The sequence below is a fragment of the Sciurus vulgaris genome, assembly GCF_902686455.1.
Source record: "Sciurus vulgaris genome assembly, chromosome: 2".
Lineage (NCBI taxonomy): Eukaryota > Metazoa > Chordata > Mammalia > Rodentia > Sciuridae > Sciurus > Sciurus vulgaris.
The window spans coordinates 52,756,476-52,783,713 of record NC_136462.1 but is presented as its reverse complement, the minus strand read 5'-3'; the positions used below and the strand labels follow the sequence as shown (position 1 = coordinate 52,783,713).

General features: G+C 38.2%; 1 long non-coding RNA gene across 4 annotated transcripts in view; it reads right to left on the bottom strand.

Annotated features, from left to right (window-relative positions):
• Positions 1 to 27,037, bottom strand: part of LOC306653167 — a 61,407-nt gene extending 34,370 nt beyond the window's left edge. For 2 of the 4 annotated variants that reach the window (XR_013761654.1, XR_013761656.1), the window contains exons 1-4: positions 26,926 to 27,037; positions 18,293 to 18,571; positions 7,382 to 7,616; positions 5,586 to 5,682 (exon numbers count right to left, since the gene is read on the bottom strand). This is a non-coding gene — a long non-coding RNA (uncharacterized lncRNA). The remainder of the gene's footprint in view (positions 1 to 5,585; positions 5,683 to 7,381; positions 7,617 to 18,292; positions 18,572 to 26,925) is intronic. The other 2 variants (XR_013761657.1, XR_013761655.1) reach the window with 2 other exon arrangements.
• Between the last annotated feature and the right edge of the window lie 201 nt (positions 27,038 to 27,238).

Sequence of the window (27,238 nt, the reverse complement as noted above, 5' to 3'; positions counted from 1 at the left end):
TAATATTTAAGAGCAAGTCTCCTGGCTCGCTGCTCCTCTCAGGGATCATTACCATATTGCTTTCCATAATCTCCTTAAAGTGAAATTAAAAGTCACCCTGCTCTTCATCTCCCTGCCTATTTGCTCAATGGAATGAAATCACTCTTCCTAATGCTGCAAATGAGTTGCCTACTTCAAAAACCCCTTAGACACTCCTGGCATTTTCTCAAGAAAGTCCTCTTCCAAACACCCTTAATTAAACCAAGGTGACAGGAGAGGCCCCCCCAGCCCCTTTCAGCCATTGCAGAGGGGGGGCCAGTGCTCCACTTCCCTCATTTTTATTTTCCGTGTTAGGCTCCCAGTCACACAGGCCAGCTGCAAAACAATTTGGCCCATGTGGAAATCACTCAGGCAGACACACTCAGAGGGCCTTTTCCCTGGGTGTTCTGAAGAACATCTGCATCAGCATTCTCTGCCTCTGGGGGACAGGGTGGTAAAGCTGTTTGAGAGCTGGCAAGAAGGGAGGAGGAAAGGGAGGCCTCCTCTCTGCAAGCACATGCACAACTCCACGGACAGCTTCCCCTGGGAGCCCCCAAGACTGGAAGCCAGGTCACTTCTGCCCATATCAGCCTGCCATAAGCATCTGACCCAATGAACCCACAAAGCTGCCTCCAGGCCCAGTGCAAAGAGACTCCAGAAGTAACTGCATTAGTGTAGGCTTGACCTTGAATGATTTTTCATCTCAGAGACTTTTGAGAATATTTAAAAGTAGAGCAATACTTCCAGAAATTAAGCCATTTCAAGGGAAGATAGTAAAATCAAGACTGCATTGGCAGTCAAAGTAGTCAGTATATGTAATTAAGCATTATAGGAGGGATTTCCATAAGCCCCCACCCCCTCCAAAAGGCCACATAGAATAGTGACCAAGAGTGGCCAGAGGACCTAAAGTTGATTCTGAGTTCCACCACACATTGGGACTATAGCAGGTTACTTCTCTGTATTTTTACTTTCCCATCTGTAAAATGGAAGTGGTGATTATAAAAGGGCCCACTTCAAGGACTCAAAAGTTCATCTATGTAAAAAGCTTTTGATCTGGGCAAAAGTAAAATTTGATATATTACTCTTCTGTCTCTGAAATGCCTAAACACTGGCTGCAATCTCAAGGATGAGAATATTGTTGTTTATTTGTTCTTAAGACAGCAACCCCTCTTCTACTAGCACCCCTACAAAGAGGCATATGCTAAGCCCATTTTCTACACATAAGAAGTCGGCTCAAAGTTTGGAGAACAGCTAAGTCTTGCCCATAACCAATCTCAGCACTCCAGCCACAGCACTTCTCAAACCGCTTTGTGCTTTTAAAAAAAAAAAAAAAAAAAAAAAAAAAAAAAAAAACCACTTTAAAAAGCATCTAGTCATATTGCATCTTATGATTCTGTAACTCTTGAGGGGCTTGAGGTTCTGAATTTCTGACACACTCCCAGGTGGTGCTAATGTTGCTAATCCATGGAACACACTTGAAGGATCAAGGCTCCTACGCATGTCAGATGCTAGTGCACTTTCACTTCCCAAAGCCAGCGCCTGTGTCTCTACCAGCAGACTACTCTCAGGCTGCAGGAGCACCTCTGCCATCACATGTTGAGAACTGGAAAGCATGAGGATTTACGCTTCTAGGGCAGCTCTTAATCAATGCTAGATGGCGCGGATATAAATACTTCAGTGACCTCACCCCTGATCTAGACAGCTCTGAAGTGTGATCAATGCTATCTCAAGAGCTCTTCTGTGAGACTCAGCCAAAGTTTGCCACAGTGGGACTTTGCTTTTGCACACTTATGTGGCTTTCCCTCCCTTCTCTGTCCAACTTTCAAACTATTTCACAGGGGTTTCTTGCCAAGACCACTTCTTAATACATTCTAATGAGTGATGTTTGCCATTTATTATTGACTGTTTCATTTAACAAATATTTACTGTTCTCCCTGACTCTTACATATGCCTGACAATAACCCAGATGCTGCAGATACAGAAATACATCTCAAGTCCTACCCTGATATTACTACATTCACAAATGACAAATTCCAAAAAGTTAGCTCTTGGAAAGAATAGAAGCCCATGGTGAAGTGGTAGCAACCACAGAATTGAAACCATCCTTCTAGGGGAATAGGCACAACTCTGAACCTGAATTCATCCCCTAGTGAATTTCCAAATAGTATCCCAAACAGAGAAACAACAAGACTAGAATTGGTTAGGACATCAGTTACTCTCTCTCCCACTCCTTCCCTCTCCAGGGAGCTCTGATGGCAGGACACCAATGGCAGTGGAGAGCCCTCAGCTGCCAGCAGCCTGGTGGATCTGGAGCCAGATTGGCTAAGCCCACCCTGTCTGCCCCACCTCATTGAGGGCCTCACCCCATCAAGAGCTGCAGGTGCAAGCTGGCTTTCCAGGGCACCAGCCCAATGCAGGAAGCATCAACGTGAGGAGAAAGCAGCTGCAGGGGGATTATGGCTAGTCACAGGACGACACACGCTGGACCTCCTCACTCCACCTTCCCTGCACCTTCAGGGGAATGATTGTTGTTTCTGAGGCACTCTCTCTTCCCCCTCCCCTGCTTCTGAAAGTCACTCAGAGGTCCTGCCAGGTGGGTGCTGTCCACAGTCAGGTGACTCTCGCTGGAATCTGAATGAGGGTCAAGTAGTATGAAATCTGCATCATGATGAAAGAAATGAGAAAAGTGCCTTTGGAAAAGTCTATAGATAAGGAGACCTGGTTGCCATGTGTAACCATCTCAAAGTATAAAGAGGTACAGAGAAAAGGCATTCTATCAATGAAAAATAATTTTAGGAATGTATTTAACCAGATTAGTTATAACAGCTAGCTGGTATTCTAGAAACTGCTCTGGGTCAATGGGGAGACTCAGAAGCTCAGAGGGCTAGAGTGTGGTGCCAGGAACCATCCTGGCTTAGGTGGGTCAGAGAGACTGCTGGGGGCTCTTGAAGGAAATAAAAGTGAATGCATTCAAATGCAGATGAAGCTGTGGAGAAGTCCAAGAGCAGGGGTAGATACTGGACCAAAGGCAGCTCAGGGAAAACATAGTACATGTCTGCTTGAAAGAAAGAAACAGGAGCAGAGGTGTAATGGGGACAAGGCAGTTTTGACTACTTGTGAGCACTGTGCTCAGCATTCCCAGTGTGGTGGCCATTTAATCCCCACAGTATCCCCAGGAGGCAGGTGGGATGGTCTCAAGTCCCTTAGAATTTTCTTCAACAATGAAATGAGGAAACCTTGACATAGCTTCCTGGGATTTAAAGAGAAATCACTAAAAATAACAATAACAATATATCTGTGTGTGTATATATATGTATGTAAATATATACATATGTAAAAATAAAGCACTTCATAATTGCCCAGAAACAGGCAAAAAAAAAAAAAAAAAAAATACAAGAATATTTTTCAGGAAGAGTTGTTTTAATATAAACATGTTTGGGGTTATATATTTTCATCACAATCACATGATACATAGTTCATTTGCATTCTTCAGATTGTCGGGAATAAAAATTTCTATCCCAGGAAAGACATTTAACACTTCTAAATGCTAAATGTTTGGAAAACAGTGTTGAGGGAACAAAATAGGAGTGAAATTTACCCAAGAGGAAAATTCAAAGACTTCAAAACATCTCTTTGGAAAAATAAATAAATAATAATATAATAAAGAGCATCACAGCTTAAAAGATGGGAGAATGGGGTAAAGATTTTAAAAATTAATGAACTGAGATCTTTTCTCCACAAATATCATTTCATATCATTTAATCAGACTTGAACTTCCTTAAATTGCCTTTGAAACAAGTTAATAAACAATGTGTGCCTGCCCTATTATGGAATTTTTTTTAACAAGTAAAATGTACTCTGAGATTTGTCCTTCAATAAATAAGAGAACAGCAGAGGTCCCTCTAGGCTTTATTTTAGGTCAGTGGTGAAGGATAAGCAGAGGCAAAGCTGGGAACTTGGTTAAAAGGCTCATTAAGAATGGAGGGGTAGAAAAATGTAAAGGAATAAAAGCATCTCAAAAGCATCCCCATCTTTTCCACAGTTTTACCAAAGGTTAAGTCTTAACATACCAGATAGAAATAAACAGACAAAATGGATGACTATCTTTTTAAGTTAAGGGTTAATGTCCCAAAGACCTCTCCCGACTTAGTATTCAGGTACACACCATAAAGAGCTAAGTGGGACTCTTAAAGTCACTAGAGATAAACCTAACATAAAACTGAAATCAGAATATTTTGTAATGTGCAGGCCAAAGAAAACCTCACAAATGTGCCTGCACTTTGATCCCCAGGAGAATTGTGAACAACTCTCTATGAATGATCAACAAACTACCTCAATCAGGGTCAAATTTTCAGAGAAACAAATAATTATTCAGCAGTTTGGGAAACAGAGTTTGTTTTTGTCAAAACTACCGTAGATTATGACCTTTCCTGTTTCTGGAAGAACTGAAAATACAGAAGGAACTGAGGTATGAAATTGAGAGACTAGATCACTGTGCAGTTTGTTGCAACTCTAAGCACTTAAATGTTGGCTGGAAATGTGCACAAAATATCCAAACAAGGTGAAAGGGAGGGCCAGAGATTTCCCAAAGGGAGAGAATGATACGAAAACTTGCTGCCTGTTTGTTGGAGAGCTCCTGTCAGAGACAAAACACTTTATTGAAATTTCATTGCCCAGCAATTTCAGATTCTTCTATATTAAGCAGGCACCAAACCATTCCAAACCAAGTGCTAAGACACATGAAATGTTCTAACAATTTTAAATTGCTCTTCTCCACTCATAAAATGACTCCCAATCAACCTCTCATTCCACAGCATATTAAGATGGCAGGAATTTTGTGAATATTAAATCACTGTGAATCATGCATGGTAATTTAAAACTATTGCAGACTAATGTTTGGTTGAGAACAGTATTCTAATTGGAAACATGATAGAAAAGTTAGCCTAGTTCAATGCTCCAAGACATATTGAAAGAAATTGTGCCTAAAAAACATTACCCAATCACACAATCATTCTTAGCTCTACATTCAGATTCTTGTTGAGAGAAAGGATCCATCCTTGGCCCTCTTCAAGGGGCATTAGCCAATCTAGAGGGATGTTACTGAGTGTAAGCTGTGCTGAAAGGGAGCATCCAGGAGGCAGGGGTAGACTACCCAAGCAGTCAAGGAAGGGAATGAAAGGAAAAACTAAAAGGGCCAAGGAGGGAAGATAGAGGCAAGGACCTAACTGGGCAGAAAAATAACCCAACAAAAGCCAGCAGCAAGGAGAGCAAATCAATAATTACAGTTTAAGATGGACCAAAGGAATGTATTTAAAACAAAGCTCAAGTGGGTCTTTGTGGCACACGCCAGTAATCAGTGACTCAGCAATTTAGCAAGACCTTCCGCAATTTTAAAAAATAAAATAGACATGGAGATGTAGATCAGTGGTAAAGAGCTCCTGGGTTCAAGCCACAGTGACAAAAAGATTAAAAAAAATAAAATAAAATTTAAAAAATAAAACAAAGCTCAGTAACCACACACTGCTACTTTCATTTGGTCCAACTATGGAATGAAGAAGTGAACTCACAGTAATCAGGCTCATCAGGTATTCACCCCAGATTGCTTAGACCAAGGGATGAAGTTCAGTACTGACCTGGGGTAATACTCCCAGGTCTGCCGAGTGCCTAGAATGCCAAAAAAAAAAAAAAAAAAAAAAAAAAAAAAAAAAAAAATACACAAAACCCAAATATAAGCATGGCACATGGAGTATCTTAAGAGTGCTGAAGTTGGTAACTTAAACACTATTTTCATTTTAAAACTATCAGAGAGCTGGGGTTGTGGCTCAGTGGTAGAGCACGCACCTAGCACATGTTTGGCACTGGGTTGGATCCTCAGCACCACAGAAAAATAAATACATAAAATAAAGGTATTGTGTCTGTCTACAACTTAAAAAACTATCAGATATACTATATAGTAGAATCAAAATTTTCCATAATTCCTAATTAAATGAGAAGCTTTTAAAACTGAAGCATCATCAGAGGACAGGTCTGTTTTGGATTCTATCCCAAAGATGGGGAAATCCCTGAAAGGCTACATGAGTGAATGAAGTTTGGACCATGGGGGTCACCTTTTCTCAGACAAATAAGACTCAAGTAAACAATTCTTCCTCTTCCGTGGTCTATTTTCTGCCTCCTAGCATATGCACATGCATCTTCTATTTAAAACCAAAGTTTGAAAAGTGGATTCTGGAGCCACAGAGCCTCAGACTCATGAGGTTCTCCAAAAGACTGTATCTGTAAGGATGTTCCCTTTACCACCAACAGTCCCTGTCTTTAATGGCCTATTGAAGCAGAATAGTGGCATTTCCTCAGGACAAACGTTTCTTTGGAACATCACACATAGCTCCCTGTTCATTTGAAATTTACAAAGTGTAATTATATAGGGATCTACAGCTAACATTGTGTGAAACTGCCAATTTTTACTTTTGTGGATTTTCTTAACCTGAAATAGTTACATATGTAAGTGGTTCTTGACATGAAATGGTTAAATTTTATGAAATAGCTACCTGTAATTAGCTAAGTTGAATCTGGCAATACTATGCAAGAAAATAATAACTGAAAATTAATTTCCTCAGCTAAACAAGATACAGAGAAAAGGGAGCTCCTCCCCAGAAACGAAGGGGAGGAGGACTAAAAGGATGATTCAGATGAACCCCTAAAACAGGCCATCTCTTTCATGTCTTTGAGCTTATTGGTGGAGGGTGGGGAGTACAGGAGGATAACCCAGAACTGTGACAGAAGAAAACAAGTTCTATTCTTTTTCTGTAAGTCAGTGAGAGTAGACACCTCAGATGTCATACTCCAGGAATCAAAAAGTAGCCACTTCCATATACCTAACTCAGGGACACTACAGAAAATTAATTCTCTGTACCCAGTTTGGAGAAATATGTAATCCCTAAATCTGCTTCCAGATTTCATGACCTATTGAGGTAGTAATATGAAGGATTTTGGTTCAGGTATTGCCTGAAGGAAATTACAGGCACTTCATGGTAACCCATAAGGAACACGAGAGCTCAGTCTGAATGAAGAAAGTCTGAAGACCTACACCTTGCTTCAGAGGTTCAAACCTGCTGGAGGGAAACCTCAGAGGAGACCTTTTTGCCAGGTTATGGTGAACCCACCCTCACACACAGACCTGCCCCTGAAAAACTCCATAGGGAACTTGCTAAGAGCTGTCCTCAGCTGGTGGTGCTGAAATATGAAAGCTGCCTGCCAAGATGCCAAGGTAATGTTGAAGGAAGTGGGGAACAATGAGGAGTAGCTGCTGTTATACTCCAGAGGTTTCCAAAAGGAGCTGCCATCAAAGAGTGCCACCACCACTCACCTCTGAGCTGCGGTCGCTGAGAACAAGGGCCAGTGAATCAGCAAACAGGACCCTCAGCAGGGAGCTCCCACAGAGAGAAGCAGCAGTTTCAGGTTAAGCAGCAAAGCTCATTCCTGAAGGATTTTTGCAGGCCTCTCTGCCACACCAATGCAATGACATTCTTGCAACATCCAAACAGAAACAAAAGATCATTGGTCTTCTGAGATGTATGTTCAAGGTCTTCTGATAAATTCACCTAAAGGAAAAGACAGTTTACATTGAATAATTTCACTAAGATTACAGACTGCAAAACTTTCTGCAGGACCTACTACATCTTGAATATATTAACCCAAGCCTTTGATTCCCTAGGTCTGAATGTGTGACAATGAAAAAGAACATTCTAGATAACAAGACTTGGTTAATGGACCATTGCTTTTCAAACTGCTCCAAACCTCACCTGTAAACTATTGGATAATAATAGCCTCTCATAGTTGTGAGGATTAAATTATTTTTAAAATATGTCTGATATATTCATTGGAAAACAGTAGGTGCTTTTTACAAAGAGAAGAACATATGAAGAAACCAGGAGTCAGAGAAATGGGTGATCTGCACTTTTTATATGCCTTTATTATGACACTTATCACAACATTTTACAATCATTATAATTGTCCATTTGTGTGTCTCCATGATGATAAAATCCATTTTTATTCAAATCCCTGTACTCTAATCCTAACATTGTTGAGTACTTATTATCCGATGAATTAAATTTATTTTTCCATTTTCTACTTCTGGACACGAGGAGTGGATAGTAGCAATGCAATTGTCAGGATGGTCTCCAATCTTCCTGTCAGTACCTAGAAACTTCCATGGATTATATCAGCAGCTACCCTTCACTATCTCCTATCTCCTTAAACATCTCTTTGGCGTTTGCAGGCAGCCAGATGAACCTGGTCCCTCATATCCTGTTTTACTACTCTCTACTCACAATGCTTCTAGGCCAATAGTTGAAAAATATGTTAGATATATACTTTTTGTATGGCCCACAAGTCAAAGAGCAGCAAGGGTTGGGGGGGAAATAAAGCAGGAAAAAAAGAAAAGAAAAGAAAAAGAATCTACTGCTTTTTGTTTGTTTTGTTTTGTTTTTTACTCTCACACCTGTGAGCACAGCTGTTGGTTACTTCAGCTACAATTTTTTTTCATTCCTGCACAATATTGATGGAAGACTGGAGGAACAATGTCAGAACTTTTCTATGGGTTTCCATATGTAGTATTTAAGGGTTTTAAAATATTTACTAATGAATTAATCCAAACCATACTCCAAAGTATAGCAGAGATGGGATGACATTTCCAGAATGTTACTCATTTTTTGAAAAATTAAAAATCCCACTAAGCCCAGGAATTGACTTTTTATTTCATCAATGTCTATTTTGCAATTCAACCTACTGTGTCTACAGTGACCCTGTATATACACTTCTTCCCTTTAATTCTGTTTCCTATACATAATTCCAGACTGACAGAAGGCCTGTAAACATGACACTAAATGGATTATTCATATCAGAAAGAATTCTCTTGCTATCTGCATATATATGACCAAATACATATACAGTTTCTATGCCCACACTTAAAACATGCTAATATACAGGAGTTGTGCAGCAATATAGGCCATATAATATAAGAGCCAATTCATTAGTATGCATTGCTATACTTGGGATCAAAAGATGCAGTATTTTATATAAGACCTGGACATAGCTTCATAGTACAATGTAGGTATTTAGGGTCTTTGATGCAGATAATGAAAGGGAGAAGGGTTTTGTGTTTGATCAGATCACCATGGCTATTCCATTAAATATCTTGGGGGAAAAAAACTCATTTTAAAGCAACATATAACCTACATTTGTTGCTAATTTCATTTGCTGTTGTACTAAGTTATGACTAAGCTATTGTAGAAAAGAAACGTAAAAAAGAAATTAGTCCCCACCTTAGTAAAAAACGAACAAATATTGAGAAAGAGCTCCACCTACTGGAATTTGTTTTGCTATATCCAGCTGAAAACAGGAACACAAACAAGAACCACAAAGGTGCCCTCCAACTTTTCTGAAGTTGTGTATAGGTCAGACAACTGGTAACATTCATTAAAGATGGTTGACTCTCTGATTTCAGGGTACACATACAGGAAGAGAATCTTTCAGAAAAGTCAAAGAATTTTTTTTTCAATTAATTGGTTTCTTTCTACTACTGATTCATAGAGTTGTATTGTAGCAACCATAATCAGTACTATATAGAAAAATAGGGAATACTTTACTGCATTTCTATTAGACCAAGTAAAGCTAGTTATATGTACTATCTGTGTAAATTTTCGTTCACAAAGCCCTTTCACATATACTATCATTTAACAGCAACAACCATTTCTATGGTTAATACCCATCCAGAACAGTATTACATATTTAAAGTATTTGTTCTAATTGCTGATTGCCTGTTCAATATCAGATGTTAGATATTTTTTAAATAGCTTATAACTATCATAACCGAATTCAAATACAACTGAATCAAAAAGAGAATATCTGAGTAAGTTTCAACCAAATGGATAAGCATTGTCTTAAATTTGCCCTCCTACCACCAGCTTCCACACACACCATGAATCAGTGTTTGAGCTGGGGTTGGGAAGTATGGGCTCTGCCCCTCAGTTCTAAGTTGCTCCTCCCTAGTCAGAGAGAAATATCTTCCACAGGATTTATACACGATTTCATTTTTTGGCATTTATTTTCCCTAACTCTGAAGAAACTTCAATGTCTTTGTTCAGTTGAGTACTGAACACTAGTGTACTAATTAAAGTTTCAGAAATACAAAGGAGACTGATAAAAAAGAAAATTGCCCCATACCACATGCAACTGGACTTTAACTGGATCAGTTACCTGAAAGCAAAAGGCAAAGCTATAAAGCTAAACAGAAGCTCATAGAAGGAAACCTAAGGATGGGAAAGGATTTCTTAAACTGAAAAAGCAGGAAAAAAAAAAAAAAAAAGCAAAACAATGACTGACGAGACTTCATCAAACTTTAGCTTTTCAGTTCAACGAAGGATAACATGGGCCAAATTAATAGAGCACCAACAGAGAATGGAGGAAGATTAACAAGGCCTTATCCATTCTAGATATTAATCTAACATCTAAATCCAAAGCAAAAAGACAGCAATCTCAAAAGAAAAATAGGAAAAGGATTACCAAATGCAATTGACAGTGAAGAAAACCCCAAAAGACTAAGGAGCATAGGAATAGACATTCAAATCCAAAGTAATTAGATAAAAATCAAGACAACAAGGAAATGTAACTTTGTAGTTAGGCTGCCAAAATTTAGAAAACTGAATAATGCAAAGCATTAGCTGTGATTAGATACCTTAAGAGCCAAAGAAGAAAAAAGGCAAGACCATTGCCACAATGATGACTAATAATATCACAGAAATGAAAAACACCTTTAAAAAAAATAAAACCTACATTTTTGAGCACCTACTCTAAGTCAATCCTTCTTAGTTGCCTTAACATGCCTTATCTTCTTTAACCTTCATAACAATAGTTACTCTTCCCACTTTATAACCAGGGTAGGAAACCAATGCTTAATCAAGGGCATGCCTTTGGTCACAAATGTCACATTTAAAAGAGCATTTAAACCAATATCTTCTAATTCAGAGACCAAGGTCTTTCCTACCATACCACTGAGTCCCCTCCCATTCTCTCTACATACTACCCACCGCCCCCCCTAGAAACACTCTAGTGGGCCCAGGGAAGAAAATTTGTTTTTAGAAATAAATTGCCACAATTGCTTCTCAAGTGGCTGCATAAGTTAACAATACGACCCCTTTGTTTGGACACTTTCATTAGAGATGTTTTCTGGTTTTGCAAAGGTAGGGTCCTCATTTGGAGTCCAGATTGGGAGGAATTTTAAGCTTTTCACTGGCAAGGTAAAAGGAATAAGAGGAAGTGAAGTGCCCAGATTTCAAGAATAAAAAGCAGGGAAAATTGGCATGGGATGAGAGAGAGGGCCATGGCCAGGGTCATAGCAGAGCCCAAGAAAGAACCTGCCAGAAAGAGCAGAGTGACAGTGACATGTTTAAAACAGACATTTGAAACCCATATGGGGCGACTTCCCATTCTGTGCTCTCTGGTATCAGTACCCCCAATCCTCCAGGAGTGTCTGCCATGTGTCAAAGGCAGACCTCAGTGGCATTTCTAACCCACTCCCCCTCTCCTGACAGATTCCCTACCAGTGGGCAGACATGAGAGGCAGCATGGCCACAGACATTCAGTTTACTGTCTAGACTGACCACAGCTAAGTCTGGTTAGATCCCTTTGTCCTGTTTATACAACAAATATTCTTTCCCTTGTGATTTCATCTGTCCTCTGCTCAACCCCCTCCAAGATCCTTCCCCAGGCTATACCTGTGGATAGAGCTAGCAAATGGGGATGGTTTGAGTATCCCTAAGGTTTCATGTGTTGAAATGTAATGCATTAAGAAGATGGAACCTTAGTCCAACTGCAGTGTTTCGAGGTGGGAACTTTAGAAAGTGATTAGAATCAGATAAAGTCATTGGAGTGAAAGCCCCACAATGAAAATCTGGTGGTTTTAAAAGGAGAGAGACCACACGTGGACATGCACACCCTCTCTCTCTTGCCATGTGATGCCTTGTGCTGCCTCTGCAATTTGCCAGCAAGAAGGCCATCATCAGGTAAGGGCCCTAGATCCTGCATTTGCATTTCCAGAACTGTAAACCAAAATAAACCTCTTGTCTTTATAAGTTTGTCTGCCTTAGGTTCTTTGTAATAATAATGAAATACTAACTAATACACTAAACTATAGGCTGTTCCTCTTCAATTACTATTTACTTGGGGCTTTTCTTCACCATGGTAGTGGGGAGATGGAGACCACATAGCCAAGGCAACCCAGAGGAGTGTATTTTCAGTTCAGACTCACTAGATATACTAGGTCATTTGGCCTGAAGAAAGGGGGAAACTAATATTGAAAGTTAAGTGCTAATTAGCAGGTAGAGGAAAGGGAGCAGAGGATCCAGACAGAAGGAAGAAGCAGAGGTACTGAAGGGGGAATGACAAGTGAGCATATGAGGTAAAAGGAATGTGAAGTGACAACCCATGAAGAATAGGGCAGGACTTGCCGGGACACAGGACTACAGAGGGCACTGAGCCACATGCACTATATCCTAAGAGTGAAGGATGGGATGCTGCTGAGAGTGTTAAAGAGTGACAAGATTTTACTTATGCTGTACTTAGCTTGATAAAGAATTAGCTGTTAGAAAGCTTGATAAGCATTTTTCCTAATTTCTTAATTAGTTGACATAAAAATATAGACATCTATAAAAATAAGTCATATTTAATCATTCTTTTTTCAAATCATTGATAACATCTCATCTTTTTTCAAATCATTGATAACATCTCAGAAAATATATGATCCAAGCACCATATTAATTTCAAGACTATCAGAATAGACAGATAGTTCTTAAGGAACATAGGATAAAACTTCACATAAAGAAAATAAGGTCACCATCTAGCAGAAATCCGGGAAGCCATTACATGATATTGAAGGCAGGATTCCAGTAGCAGGAGGAGGTCAGCAAGGTGGGCTGGTAAATGGCATCAAGGAGACCTAGCAAGTTGTGGCAGGTGGTCTCCAGCAGTTATGGCTTCCAGTGCCACAGGAACAACATAAGGAACTGAGCAGGGATTTTAGTATCTCAGAAAAGCTCTTTTCCCTACAATGTCCATTTATAGGGATAAGTGGAGGATCAGGGAATTTGGTTGCACAAACTAGATCTTGTAGGACTCTTGCCTACACCTAAAAGAATCCATTCAAAGTGGTTTTTATCTCCGTTCTTCATTCAGCATCACCAACTCCTCCACAAACTGGCTCACTTTTCAGTTGTACATGGTTAGCTAGGTGTTTAGTAATTTCCATATGAGTGGAAATCTTCCAGACACACACACACACACACACACACACACACACACACACACCAGCAACAATATACCTGAGTATTTGTCAAGTACGCCATCACCATCTCCACATTTCCCAGTTCCTACAGCCACGCTTGACTCCCAACCACTATTTTATCATCATAACCAATCAAGTACCTTAATATGGTGATTTTTTTTTAATGGTAAACCAGTTTCCAACCTCTCAGCAACATCAACTCAAGCACAAGCTCAGATGGTGAAACATAAAATGTTAAAAACACCCCACGACATCCTTCCTCTCTTATCCTGATGCATCCAACATCCCTTTCCCAAAAATGGCTTCCTCTTTCCCTTTACCACATCTTAACAACATTCACACAAACAGGTGGCTTCTGTAGCTGTGGTAAATAAAGGATGTAGGGAGATGAAATCAGGTGGTGAGTCCAGCCTTGGGGTGGTCTGACAGAAGGTTTTCGGGCCCAGTAACTACTGGGGTTGCAAAGCAGGACTATGACTCTTGGAAAATAGGATAAAAGCAAAGTAAAGCCAAAATAATTGATGAATTAAAGTGCTGAACCCATTATTAAAATAGGAAATCAAGTGCAAGGAAATGAGACAGGAGACTGGAAATGAAACCTTGGGTTACCAGGTCAGAGCAAGACTACCATCAAGTCGAACTTCATGTTGCATCTCCAAATTTCCTGAAATGCCAGGAACTTGGTGCTAGGTCAGCAAATCACCTGCCCTTGTAAGGGGAGTTCAAGTTCCCCAGTGTGAGGATCAGAGATTTTAGAAGCACAGAGATCAACAAGTAACCACAATGAGAGAAGCTGGTTAAACCAAAGAAACTCAAATCTCAGGTGGAGATAAATTAGGGACCAAACCACTGAACACATTTTTGGATATCAAAAAACTACCATCATAATCCTGGAAGGTTCACAGTGAATGCTCCAGGGAAGAAGTAGGCAAAATATTGTGCATTTTAGAGTGAAGGGAATAGGGAATAGAATCTTGTCTCACACACCTGCGCATTAGGCTAAGGATATTAATCACTGATAAAACTCTAAAACATATTAATAAACAGTTGGTTATAAACACTTAGAAAAGACACTGTTCTTGGGAGCCTGCCTGAGTTCACTAAGTCATATAAATCTCACCTTGCCCTATTTCTATGGCTATTAGGGTGATAGTGAAGCAGAGATTATCAGCTGTGGGTCTGATTTCTACAACACACTTATTAAAATCTCCTATAAAGCCTCATAGAAAAAATGGAGAAATGCATGCCAATTAAACATAATCTGGGCAGAATATTTTGTGGTTTTGTAGTACACGACAGTAGTAGCATCTTCCAACCCTCTCTGATCTAGACACAGCAGGAAAGCTCCTTTTCACTGTAACATCTTACCCCAAGCCTGTGGGCCTTATAAGTCCTTCATTTTCTTTCTTGGGGACTTCTCTTTCTTAAGGACATCTATTTCTTGAGGAAAGGAAGAGCTTTCATTTCTTCTTGGGATTGTATATACCAGTGGATATATGCTACATAGTTCCACCCTTACAGGCAATTCTAGGAGATACTCTGGTCACCTCTCCAGTCTCTTTAGAATAGAGCACTCAATGACTATTAAATATCACATGGCTTTTCTTCCTTTTCTGCCTCATTCTTCCCGCTCCTTCATTCTTAGAGTCACCTTCCAGACAAACCACCTACATGTCAATCCTTGAGCTGGCTCTCTTTACAGAAAAACAGACTCAGATATGATGAAGCTCTTGTCACTATCCTAAAGACATTTTTATCCAAAATTTGTAGATAGGACATGTTTGGTAAGTCTGTATGTGACAAAAAACAGGATGAAGTACCCAAAGTTTTAAAATGATTCAAAAAGATATTGATAAGTTAAAAACAATGGAATAAAACTAAAATAATGAAATTTTGTATTAATTCTTCATTCTAAACTTGTGTGAAACATCAAGTACACAGCTGCAGATGGAAAAGGCTTTTGATACAGGGGATCTAGTGAGCTACTGCAGGAACTGAAACTGGCCAACACTTTCTGGAGCTGTCCATATTCTGATATAAATTCCTACTGGGAACTTACCAAATCTGTATGCAAATGAGCATGAACAAAAATATTCATCACAGCATGTTTATTACAGAAAAAAAATTTGATGACTTTAGTCATCAATAGAAAATGGTTAAATAAACCATGGTATGTCCACACAGAGGAATATATTACACTAATAAAGTCATTTCATATTTAATAGCATGGAAATATTTTTTATGATGTAAAAATGTTGGAAAAGCAGACCATAAAGTATTATGTCCAATATCATTCACTTTTATAAAACATATAAGCAATATGTATGTGTGTTTTTAAGTAATGTGCCACATAATAATGTGTTGGTTGATGACAAATAATGTATGATTCCACACGATTTTATCACTTAGTGACATTGTATCTGCTGTAGTTTAAGGATCTTCTGACATTCACACAATGACAAAATCACCTAATTATGCATTTCTCAGAATATGTAGCCATAATTTACATGTGACTAGTACATACATTTTTAAATGGAACCAACCTAGATGTCCTTCAATTGATGAATGGATAAAGAAACTGTGATATATATATACAATGGAATATTACTCAGCTATAAAGAATAATAAAATTATGACATTTGCAGGCAAATGGATGAAATTTGGAGAATATCATGTTAAGTGAGATAAGCCAATCTCAAAAATCCAAAAGGCGAATGATCTCACTGATAAGCAGATGATGACACGTAATGGGAGGTGGGAGAGGGGCAAGAATGGAGGAAGGAGGGACTGTATAGAGGGAAAAGAAAGTTGGGAGGGGTGGGGGGAAGGAAAAAAGTAACAGAATTAATCAAACATCTTTACTCTATGTAAATGTATGAACATGCAAATGGTATGCTGTTACTCCATGTACAAACAGAAACAACATGTATCCCATTTGTTTACAATAAAAATAAATTTTAAAAAAATAATTTATCTAAGTGATCTTTTTCCATTTTCTTTTTTTAAATTTTTTTAATTTTTTTTCTTTTTGTATTATTTGTTCTAGTTGGTTATACATGACAGTGAAATGTATCTCAACTCATTGTACACAAATGGAGCACAGCTTTTCATTTCTCTGGGTATACATGATGCAGTCACACCATTTGTGCAATCACACACTTACATAGTAAGGTAATAATGTCTGTCTCATTGTACCATCTTCCAACCTCCATATCCCCTTCCCTCCCCTTCCTCCCCTCTGCTCTATTCGGGAGTTGGAGAATATCATGCTAAGCAAAGCCAATCTCAAAAAACCAAAGGCCGAGTGCTTTCTCTGATAAGTGAATGCTGATCCATAATGAGGGTTGGGAGGAAAGGAAGAATGAATTTTTTTCCGTTTTCTTATCTGTCTTTTCTAAAGTTTTTACAACAATATTCTACTCCTATTATAAGAAAAGAAGTTAAGAAAAAAGAATCATGAGTTTCAGTTGCCATTGTAGTCTGAATCAATAATATGATGTATGTGATATAAATATGAATTTGGTAGAATCATAGCATTTACTAGCTTTATTAAAAGTTAATAGAATTTTATCATTTAGGACTTGAGAAGCACAGTTTACTCTTCCCAATGCAGACCACATCCAGCCTCTTCCTTCCAGCCTGGATAAAACAATGTTAAACTAAAGCTCCTCAACGAAGTGTCACCAGAAGAGTAAAAGACCAAGACAACTGCTGTTGAGAAAGGGCTGATGACACTGAATGTCTGTCCCTGACACCACACCCTGGGGCTAGAAGGAGAGTTGGGGTCAATCACCAAAGGGCTCCTCTGTGGAAAAAGCTCTGGATCGTTTTATATAGTTTTTGGATAAAAAGATAAAAGTCAGATTTTAGTCAGAAGATAGAGAAAGAGGAAAAGAACCTTGTAATAATTCAAACTGCTTGCAAACTAAATAGGCCAACTAGCAAGTTAATTAACACATCATTGAAACTGCAAGATGAACATTCAAGTCCACCATCAGAAATAGTAGAGTGGGTCTTCTTTTTTCTTTCTTTTCTTTTTTTTTTTTTTTTTTTTTAGTTCTTTTTAGTTATGACAATACAATTTATTTTGACACAATTATAAATGCATAGAATATAATTTGTTCTGATGTCGTCCCCAGTACTTTACCTTCCCCTCCCTTCCTATCACCCTATTCCCTTCCCTCTACTCTACAATCTTTTCACTATTGTACTTTTTTTCTTTGTGTCTTGTGGATGTAGTGGGGCTTCATGTATTGGGACCTATCCCTAAAATTCTCTCCAGCTCCACAGTGTTATGAAAATTCACTTGTCCCCTTGCATCCTTCAATATACTATCTACAAAACAGATGACAGGAAATAAATCAAATGCTTGGGTTCAACAGCCCATGGAAATAAAGATAACTTAATTCCCTTGAGTGAAACATGACTCATTCAAAGCATTCATATTTCAGGAGTTTTTTTCTGTAGTTTGGAGAAATTGTTATGAAAATGCTAAGTGTACAAGAGGTGAATGTCACTTAAAGTTGGAATTGTCTCATACTTTCACATTGAAGTAGTAAAAGCTTCTTGTCCATGTTGCAGGGCTGGTTTATCAAAATTAACACTGGGGATTTGGGTAGCTAGATGATCCTTAAAATGAGAAGACTCATAGCTGTAATCCTTTCATAAAAAGTTTTCCTCACACAAAAAATCATCTCACTACTATGAACTTGTTTCATCTGCTAAAAATAATGAATAATAAAATAAAAATAATGAATAATACAATACAATAGGTAAGTACAATACTTGCCTATCTCATACAAATGTAAAGATGAATAATGCTAATTGTATGATTTATCTAAAATTTATATACGTTATAATAAAGTGCATTCAGTTAGCATAACAAATAACCTTAAAAGTAGGAAATATTATTGAAGACATTCACCACAGGAATCATACCTCAGAACTATAGTTGTTTCATGTAAATGTATAATTGTTATGTAATGGTTTCTCATGAAAGTGACCCATCCACACCTTTCAGCACCCCTGAGTGAAGTAGAATTTGGTCCATAGGAAGAGTTCTCAGTGTCCCTGAGTTCTTCTGAGCAGGGTTTGGAGGACAAGCAGGTGTACTGGCTCAGGGTCCAAGTTCCATGATCCCATCAGACAGAAGTACCAGCCTAGAGAGATTTGTATGCTCAATAAGAAAGACAGCAATTGTTTCCTGGAGTGTTGATCCTAAAGAGGTGATAAAAGTTAAAATCAAAGTGAAAAGCAGAGTTGGTCATCAGATTGATACCCCTCCCAAAGTGAGGTAAGAGTAGTCCATGAGGCTCTTCATGGTTTTATCCATGAAATCTAGAGTTAAAACTCAGACTGTGATATGGAAGCCCCAGAGATACCTGTCTCCCCAAGTCAGACCAAATCATTAAACCAAGTCTTGACTAATTAGCATTTATTGAGTGTTTATGATGCTACACTCTGTGAAAACCTTTACGTATTCACTGAATCCTCTCAACAACTCCATCACTCCATTTAGGGGGAACTACTATTTTCCCATTTTGCAAATGTAGTGATTGATATTTCTATAATTTTCACAAGGCCATGAGGCTAATCCAGGTCATCCTGACACCAAACTCAACACCAAATATCTTATCCTAAAGGTGAATGAGGAAAGTGTCTCACCATTTCAGAGCTAACTATACTTTGGTATTTGAATATTTAGAAGTGTATAAAATTGCCCTATCATCTCCATTCAGGTTCCTTGGGCTCAGCCAGCACCCTGAAATCTTCCTACACATTACATAACTCCAGATGCTTAACAAGTTAATCCACTTATAAGCATGAATTGAGAACCTTCTAAGTACAGGATGCCTAGTTAAGAACTAGGTGTGCACCATGCCCTGCAGTTGTGCATTACAGATTAGAAGGAAAAAGATAATCAGAAGAACTGAACAAGGTAAAAAGACACAGATAGCAAAAGAGAAACTGGAAAAGATAAGACTGTCTACAAACCCAGGAATAAGGAAATAAAAAGAAGAGAAAGGAAAATAAATAAATAAATAAATAAATAAATAAATAAATAAATAAATAAATAAATAAATAAATAAATAGAAAAGGAAAATAACATGACCCAAGACATGTTGGCATATTTACCAAAATAAAGATTTGGGTTTAAACGTTTAGTACATGAGCAAGTCATGAGAAATAGATTTCTAAAGGTAGATTTGGACCCAATCTTAAGGAACACAGTTGTTTTGTTGCTGTTGTTTTACATAAGAAATTGGGACATCATTCTGTAGGCCATGGCTGAGGAATCAACCAGAGGAACTAAACTTCTGGATCCCTAACCACATTCTATATATGTTAAAAAGAAAATATGGTGGGGGAGACGTTGATCAAAGGGTACAAAGTCTCAGCTAGACAAGTGAAATAAGTTCTGGAGATCTACTGTATATTGCATGTTAACCATAGTTAATAATAGCAATGTATCATATGCTTGCAAATTGGTAAAATAATATATCTGAAATGTTCTTAACACACTCTTAACACACATACATGCACAAAAAAGTGAGGTGATAGACATGTTAATTTGTTCTTGATTTTACATTTCATAGTGTATGCATATGTCAAACATCACATGGTATACCAGAAATACATACAATTTCTGTCAATTATATTTTAATAAACCTAAAGGGAAAGAACAAAAATGAAATAATAAAATAAAAAAGTAAAAATAATTGGGAAAGTAATTTACTTTAGTCAGGTTTACTTGAGTAACCTGCTGCTTTACCTCTATTATGAGCTTCTTGGAAGACTTCCTCCCCAGGTTTTATTTCTTTGGTTGGTTTGGGTTTTTTACTCCTTAATCAAGACTGCTTTTAAGGTAAATAAATACATGAATATTATGGATATAAAATAGATAGTTGATAAAAAAAATCTTTGCAAAAATATTTGCAAAGTTTGGACACACTAAACATAAACACGTGCTCAATAGCCTTCAATATCCCTGTAGGAGAATGTTTTTAAAATAGTTGACTATATTGATTCAGCTAACTAAAAGATTATAAAGCTTCAATTAGTAGAGATAAATAAGTTGACCTCAGGAAAATAACCAGGATTAGATTGACACAAAAGTGCTACTGTGAGAAAGCCATCTCCTTTGTCTTTCTCAGAAGGCAATCCATTGTGGCAGTAGGTCCTACCCACAACAACTTCAAGTACAGATTTAGACCAGGTCCATATGCCCAAGGCAACTGGAGGCTAGAATTGGAAGCACAGGGCCAAAATAAGAGCCATAGTAGAGTCTCAGCACAGATAATTTTAGCACTAGAGCCAAAAGGATATCAGGGTAAAAACAGTTTTCCAAATGTAACTGTATCCTCTATGATGTTGCTTTTGATTCTCTTTAGAAAAGTTCTGTATAAATAGTTGAGTCATATAGAATGTCAATGTAATTTTTCAACTGAACCATAAATCTATTTTCACTGCAAAACAGAAGCAGATATTATGTATTCAGCATCTACTGCTTTGGCATTTTCTGAGGTTTCAAGAGGTTTTAGTAAGTCTTCTCAATGGACGATAATCAGTGACTCAACCAACTGACCAATGCAATTAATTTATTTATTCAGAAAATTTAGTAAGTACCGATCATGGTCCAGGCAGTGGACCCTAAAGATAGAAGGATGAATAAGGCAGTTCCTTCTTGCAAAGCTAAAGTCTAGCAGGGAAAATGTTGTCAAGTACCTATTTTGAACTATGGCAAGCTGAAATTATGCATGTAATTAGTAGGGGTGGCAAAATCAAACACCATGATATCGTCCTATCCTCAAGATGTTTTCCATCTAGTTGGAGACACAAGACAAAATCAGCAAAAGTGAAGGATTAAAAACTTCAGAATTAAAATTTCTACTTCAAAGGGTGTCAAAGGGATCACACACACATGAGGTTTGAATTTCAGTATCATCTCACTAATGTGATGGTGGTTTTCCCTGTCAGTGAGGGAATTTGTCTGAAAAAGTCCTAATTAATGAGTCTTCCTCTGAAATCTGAGTTGAGATGCTAAGAGGGCTCTCCATGCTGGCACAAAGCAATTTGTACACATTTGAGAAATGATTCTGTAAGGAAAAGCTTCAAGAACATCATTACATTTGGAGTGCACCTGCTGGGGAGCCAATTGTGGGACATTATTAGATGATACCTCAGCAGCCGATAAGGTTTGAATGTGTAATTATTGTATTTGTATTCTTAAACTCTGCCAAAGTTCTGCATTGTAAAATACTGGCGTTTCCCATAGGGTTTTTTTTTTTTTTTTTTTTTGCCCTGCTCATTAGGCTGAGGTTCACTTGCTTTTCTAGTGCCAAAATGACTTTAGGAAGAAGATGGTGAAGCACAGGGTCTATTAATCCCCAGAAGATAAATAGAAGATGTGCCCACACCAATGCAAAACTCTTAAAAATGAAGATAAAAGGTTGCCTTTTATCATCACAGTTTGGGATAAAACAGACTCTTTTCACAATATAGAATTATAACTGTTATATCACAAATTCAAGTGTGAAAGGATATAACCAATGGTTTCTTGTTTTAAAATGAGTGTTCTTAAAGCAGGAGTCCTTTCTGACCCATTAGGAGAGCCACCCCCAGGCGATCCTGGAGCCTGCCCTACGCTCCCACCCTGGGAATCATTCGAAGGCCTCACATGTTCTGAGGACAGGAAGAACTTGCACATTGGAGGAGAGCCCTCTACCTTCAATCCACAGCAGCGACAAATGAGACTGCCAATTCTATGCCCACTTAGTTTGAGGTCAGCAGCTCTCTGCTTCTGCGCTTTGCCTGGGTTGCAGAAGTCTTTGTGAGCAGTTGAGAATTCTGGGCCTATGTCAGCTTCCCTGACGTTCTGTGGAACCGTTTTTCTTGAGGTCTGGCCACCTCCACAGGTGCAGCTGAAGGCAGTGATCCCTAGTGCTCTCAGATCTATCTTCCTTTCCTGCCTCCCCTGACCCTTAACTGGCATATTCCCCCTCAAAGAGCCGAGGCTTCCAGGGGAGCAAATGCCAGAAAGACAAATGGTTCGTTTTTTTCTTCCTAACATCAATAATTCTCCTCTATGGTGAGTAAGCAGAAGACCCCAGCTACTTGGAAGGAAAAGAAGGAAAATAAAAATTAAAAAAAAAAAAAAAAAAAAAAACCGGAGAACAAAATCACAATCAATATCTCAATATATCATTCTGCTACAACGAAACAACCTCATTCTACCTTTACCCCAGTCTGTCCACCAACCATTCAGCAACAGCCTCCAGGGAAATTTTGTCTTGGCTGATATGGAAGCCTCATGGAGCCAAGGTCCTATCTTTAAAATATGGGTATGAATGACACACCAGAAAGACATTTGTTCATCTTCCTACATAAATTATCCCAGTGGTTGGCACTCTTAGTTGGGGCTAAGTTGACATTGGTTGAATGAATGGATGATTGTGCGAATGAATAAGTAAATAGATGACTGCAAAGGCCCTTTGAATGAAAGGAGCTCCAGAGATTCTTTTCACCAAGAGCAAAGTACTGTCAGACAAGGATGAAGATGAAACAAAGACCCGAAAACTCAGCATCCTGCATGCATGTAAGGAGTTGGATAGTATACTTGGTAAAACTGGGAAGATTCTGGTGGATTTTTAGCAGCACGATGACTTGATTTGTGCTTTAACTCTGACTTCTGTATTTAGAATAGAACAAAGTGGCATATAAAAGACAAGGAGGATGCTAGAACAACAGTGCAGGAGAAAGATGATGGTGCTGTGGGCAAGAGTGGGGTTAGTAAAGGAAGAGACAGGCGGGTGGGTCCAAGACGTTTTAAGGCTAAATTTTGTTGTTAAGTTCAAGATACAAGTGAGGCATTTCTAAAGGGAGAAATGTCAAGAAGGCAGTGGGACATGAGTCCTGAGCCCAAAAGAAATATCTAACTAGAGATTAAAAACTCGAAATCATCAGCACAGATGTGGTACTTAAATCACAGAAACAAGCAGATAGGCAAAGGAAAGAGTGTGGCCCTGAGGAGGGTCCAGGTCCCAGCCTTGAGGAACTCCAAGATGAAGGGGTCCACTAGAGCAGGGAGGCGAGGAAGGCAGGAAATCAGGTGAGGACGGAGGTGTCACAACGTAGGAAAATGTTACAAGGAAGGAACAAATAGCTAGGCAGAGGTCCAGTAAGAAAAAAATAGAAAATGTTTCTCTGGATTCAGCAAGAGTAAGTCATTTTGACTGTGACGAGCTATTCTAACAGAAACCAAATTAGAACCGAAATGACCATAAGAAAATAGAGATTACATCGTAAACTACTCTTTCAATAAAATTTATACCTTCATTGTTTCCATAAATCCCATTTCATTCTAAAAAACATACAAAAACCATTTTACATGTGTCATGAAATTAACAAATTGAAAGAATTTCAGCCATTGGAAAGAATGAAGTCAATACAGATATAGATATAGATATATTTGGGCATGGACAGATAAATAAGGTATAAAGTCAAATGGGAAAGAAATTGAGAGATGAAAATAAGATAAAATGAAGAAAACTCAAAATTAACATATGCTGAAAAACAGCATTGAAAATTAACATTAGGTATTCTTCTGAAGTTATAAAAAAGAATAAAGGAATGTATAGCAAATTGATAATAGCAATTAACCATAAGCATGGGATTATGAAGTGTTATCAATACTAGCATTATGTCTTTGTACACTAAAAATTTTACACAGACATGAATTATTTTTACAATTAGAAAAAATAAGTTGGTCTGGGCATGGTGGCACATGCCTGTAATCCCAGCGGCTTGGGAGGCTGAGGCAGAAGTATCATTAGTTCTAAGCCAGTCACAGCAAAGGTGAGGCACTAAGCAACTCAATGAAACCCTGTGTCTAAATAAAGTACAAAACAGGGCTGGGGATGTGGCTCAGTGGTTGAGTGCCCCTGAGTTCAATCCCCAGTACCAAATAATAAAAATAATAATAAGTTGGTTTTATTTTTTAGTGAATACAAGAACCATCCAAAACATTGTACCAAGAAGAAAGGCTCTTAAGTCAATCATGACAGATGCTCACATTTACTATGTCTACAAAATGTGGCCTAAAGGGCTTAAACATTCAAACAGCTCTGCATAGGGAAAGACCCTTCATCTTTACCAGAGAATTAGGGCTCATCATAAAACACCCAGTAAGGAAAATCTTCCAAAATTCAATCATAAACTCCTAACTTCCCACCAAAGAAGTATTCTTTGGTACAAAGTAGACTCTGACTTGAGAAGAACCACAGATAGAAGGCTGTCTTCAAATCAAAGTTTAAAGTTCCTTCCGTGTCTGCTTTTATGGTGATCATTTGATTAGTTTGTTTTCTTAGTTCTAATGAATTACCAATAAGCAATTAGAGAAATGCAATGTTTTCAAAGCAGAGTCAGACAACTTGGGGTAGTTCTACAATAAATAACAAAGGTCTGATATCATGGTATGTCAAAGTCAATATTAGACATGTTTGTACATCCAATGTGTATTTCTACCCAACCGAACAAGGAAACACAGGAAAATTTTCTTTCCTAACCTCTAGGGCAACGGCTGGCTTCCAAGGAGGAAATTTCATTATTCCATGGTTTGTGTTAAACTACAGATTCTGCTTTGCTTATAAACTTGTCATTTTGTGTCTGGGTTCTATATCTGTGACTGAAATACAGGGGCAGTGAATCTATGAGCGGAGAACTCAGGAGGGAAAGAGGCTTCCCTTTGTCTGTTCTGACTCCCAATCCAATCAGTGCCGGGACCTGTGAGCTGAGGTGAGGGAACACAAAATGAAGAGAAAGATGATCTATTAGCTCTGTGCCCCTCACAGTCTTATATTTTCAGCCAGGTCACCCTTCAATTCATATCTATTCCCGGACACAAATTTTTTTCTGTTCCAGAACACTTTGTCTCTTTTACCTTTGCAATTGAAAATAGAAGGGGCTGCTTTTTTGTTTTATCAATTTGCAAAATGTCTCTAATTTGCTCCTGTCCATTTCCACCTTTCTCCTGCCTGCCAAACAGCTGTGCACTTCACATTTTTCTATAATTTGAATGTTCTATTCTAACATTTATATTATTTTCTAGTGCTCTTGAAAACAACAAAATCTCTTTGGAATCATTCATTCAATTGTTCACATACAAACCTATTATGACTCAGTCTGGGAGAAATATAAAGTATGATTTGGTTAATAATTAGAGTGACTTAGCACTCAAAATGTTTGACCCTTTAATTCTACAAATAAGGAAATGATGCCCAGTGATATATGGTGACCTGATAGAGCATACTAATAGTGGTTCAAACTCAGGACTGCAACCTGAGGAAGCACTGGAGAGTTTATTTACATGCATATGTCAGTAATAACAGTGCTAAAGGAAGCATCACATTGGCTTTACATTATAATCTTTTAGGACTATTTGTCTTTCCCCAGTAGAAAATGTCCTGAAGAGCAGGGACTATAGTATGTTCATTTTACTCTTAGCAGCTCATCCTGCACATAGCAGTGCCTAATAAATACTTGCCATCCTCAGTGTGTCTTCCACATTTGTACTTGACCTCATGGTAACACGATGGTTGCTGTGGAATTAACATCACTTACAATGTCATACAGAGAAGAACTGATTCCAGGTCAAGTGCATACCTCTGGACCAATTACTGTTAAAAGATGTAGAGTTATCATGTCTGATTTTATCAAGTCACCAACAACATCTATGTAAAACTACATATTAATCTGGAAGTTTGTTTATATGATAGACATGTAAATAAAAAGTGCAAACTGCAAAACTGTACCTACTTTACAACTCGACTTTGTAAAATGTTTACACATATGACCCCAAAAAAAGTGAAATATACACTTATTAAAATAGATTTGTTTGATAAGACAAAACTTTTTCTTCTGTTGTCAATTTCTTCCTTAACATTGTCAGATTGTTTTAGAATTTTGTATTAAAAAAAAAAGGAAATGAACTTTAATACTCACGTATGTAGAACAGTTTAGACAAAAGACTTTGACCTCTAGAAGAAGATGGAGACAAACAGTGAGCACTGACAGCAAGTTTATTTTTCCAATGTACAGTAAGAGTAAACTTAGGGTTGCTGAGATAAGTGGGGACACATGCTATTTGTGGAAAGTGGAAAAGGTAGTAGGATCAGGGAGAGGTCTTGGTCATCTTCCTAACCTTTCTATAGGCTCCTTAGAAGCTGACTTCCAAAGGAGAGCAGTGACACCCTGGAAGATGACATGGTAACTCACTTTCAGTGTGCTGTCGTATAATAAGGGCAGCAAGCTCAACACCCGTGGAGCAGGTCTAATCAACCAACCTGCTGGAACGCATTCATGGAGGGTGAAAGCAGAGGAAAAGTGACTGAAACAATGAAACGTGACAATATTGGCAATATTGATTTTCAGTGTGGGAGGTCAGAGTGTTTATTTTATAAAGCTTTTTTCTTATAGGTTGTGGCCAGGAAACTTGTTAATAAGAATATGATGCCCACCAGCCAGTAAATATAGCATAAGACAGAAATTTTCTGGGGCTTATGGATGGAACTTACCCAGTGTGAGCATTCCCAGAGACATGTGCCACAGGCTTCAGAACAGCGCCATCTATTGGTCATTCTCCTTAATGTCCTTCAGCAGGTACAGGGTACTGAGTATGAAATCTGAAGGACTAGTTTATTCTGTAATAAATGAATATTTTCATTTGGGCTTCTGGGTAAGAAAATTTTTTATTTTCTAAAAAAGTAATAAACATTACATACATAATCATTATAAGGGCAAATAAAAATTTTTGAACATTCCATGAGCCTGATAATCAAAGAAGTCCAAACTAAAACGATAGAGTATTTTTCATTTATTATGTTAGAA